Genomic DNA, 2,639 nt, shown 5'->3' with positions numbered 1-2,639 from the left:
TGGTGTCTGTTTGGCGGTCCAGCGCTGGTATAATCCGCTACAGCATAGACCAGCTAATGACAGCAGATGGTCAACTGATGACATCTGGTCAGCTAATGACAGCAGATGTCAACTGCAACCAAGAGATGAGGATGCTGTGATTAAGCAGCTGAGGCCGATCACTAAAGAAAGGCCTCTTCTTTCATAAGACAACACGTCACACAAAACAACACTGCTCAGATTATAGAAGATAACTGGGAAACTCTCTGTCATCCACCATATTCACCAGACCTTGCACCAACAGATACCAGGCTTTGGACCTCTCCTTGCAAAGAAAAATACTCAATTCTCAACAATCTGTGGGAAATACCTTTCATGATTTCACTGCCACTTGGTCTCCAGGCATAAACCAGCTACCATTAAGACAGCAAAACTGTGACAATAATTAAATGCATACTTTGATCAATTGCACTGCTTCTTTTTTGAGATGTAGCAAACTAAAGTTTTGAGTTGAAATTGGACATTTCATAGTTAATGCTCTAATGTTTCAACCCAGTAAATATGCTAAACGCGAGAAGATAGGGATGTAAATAAAAATGTTTCTAGGAAAATAGAGAAGTTTTTCTTATACTGTACATGTAGATGTGTCTGGGAGCTGAAGCCTTGACACTTAGTGAGAAAAAAGGACAAGGCAGAGAGAGAGGAGTCCCCAGCTCTGGTAAACAGAAGATGGTCCTGTGAAGTGACAGAGGGAGGACTCTCTCATTCTAGCAAGGAGGACACCAGCATATTCACAGAGGGGTCCACCTTCATGGGCTTCTCTCAGGACCCACATCTAATACTGGGGATCAAATTCCAACTTGAGACTGGAGCGGCCAAGTCTCCAAACTCTGCTTAAAAGACTAAATAGTGCGTGTTCCCAGGGACAGTGTGAGCTGATACTGCATGTTCCCAGAGACAGTGTGAGCTGAGCCCTGGGTGCATATGGTCACACAGCGTGACCTACAGACACTAGACACTAGGAACAGGGAGGTCGGGAGGGGGAGGGGGAGGGAAACATCACCTGCTGAGTACAGTGAACACGATTCAGGTGACAGGTCAATTACAATCCTAGACTTCTGCACTGTGTGATTCAACTGCATAACAGAAAACCACTTTTACCTTCTAAATCTACTCATATAAAAAATGAAAAATAAACAAACCACCCCTCCAGCCTTTAATGATCTTTCTGATTCTCCATAAGATAATTCTGCTTTTTGCTTACTTCAGCCAGAGTCGAATTCTGTTGCTTGTAAAGCAGAAACTCTGAGGCTGACGGCCACACTCCATTAGGCTCAGAGTGATGACTGCACATTGTCGTAGCTTAGCGCTTTAGAGGGCAGGAATATTTCTATTCATCAGAATCCATCTTAATGAGAGCATTGTATATACAAGGAAGAAATATGTTGTTCAGTCATTTGAACAAAGGATGAGATATTTACTAAATAATTAATTATAAGACAATAGAAAATATTGTTTGCGTCTCACAAAATATGAGACGGGGCAAGAGAACTCAGTTAATCAGAAGTCGCAGGGCTATGAGCTGTACAATATGATGTTTCATATTAAAAGCAACACAGAGAAAAAGAGGAATTAAAATATTGATATTGTCAAAGTTGGAAAGATGGGGAAAGAAGACGTATCTGTCCCAGCAACAATAGAATATATGATGGATCAAAATGATTGTTCAGAGGTTGAGTAATGAGTAACTGATTGATACCTACACAAGTAAACTAAAGCAGCCAACAAACCTTCAGATGTTTGTTTATAGACTACTTTTTAAGACTTTATCATGGTCCCCTATTTTTCAGCTACCACAAAAATAACCAAGGCACAGCAGGATGAATTCTTTTCTTTTCGGAGGCCGTGTTATGTAAATTATGTTGGTCGAGGCCACATCTTTTTGGTTACAATCTACTTATTCGTAATTTCTCATTTTGAGATCTATGGCACAGGCATATGAAACATTTGAGTAGAACTGGATGTGGACACTGTGGTTTCCATGGGTCAGAGGAGGATATGTCATTATTTCCACAGAATATTTCTTTCTAGTACTGGTAAGTACTATTTCAATTGCAAGTGAATGAAAAGAACAATTTTAACTAAGAAATTTACAAGAAGAAACAGACGAGGTAGGAGTAATTTATAGTTTGGATATTAAAGTATTTTATAAAATGTAAACAGGCAGCTGAGGAAGAATCTTCTGGATAAGTCGATTTTTAGCAGGGAATCTGACAACGGGAATTAATGCTAAGATGTGCTTTAGGAATGTGTCACTGTGTTTCTTTGATTTCCACTTTTTGCCTTCACAAAATCAAAAAGGCTTAAAATTTAACAACAATAACAATGTTTAAGATAAGGACTAGAAACAAAAACCTCATAAAGAAGGAACTGATAAACACATTCAGGAAAGAAATCAGACGATTGCTGCAACAAAATACTGAGCAATAATAATAGATCTTTCTCTCTGGACTAGCAAATAACTATGAATCATTCCCTGGTGAGGTCAAGGTTTGACGGAGACCCAAATGTGTTTGATAGAGAGAAAGGTGATAAAGTCAGTAAATCTAGGGATAGAGGTTTTTAATTACAGGGCTAGGAAAAAAGTTAAATTTATTTTC

The sequence above is a fragment of the Otolemur garnettii genome, unplaced genomic scaffold (assembly GCF_000181295.1).
Source record: "Otolemur garnettii isolate 467f Iridium unplaced genomic scaffold, OtoGar3 scaffold00130, whole genome shotgun sequence".
Lineage (NCBI taxonomy): Eukaryota > Metazoa > Chordata > Mammalia > Primates > Galagidae > Otolemur > Otolemur garnettii.
The sequence above is the reverse complement of the archived record's forward strand: the minus strand, read 5'-3'. Positions refer to the sequence as shown.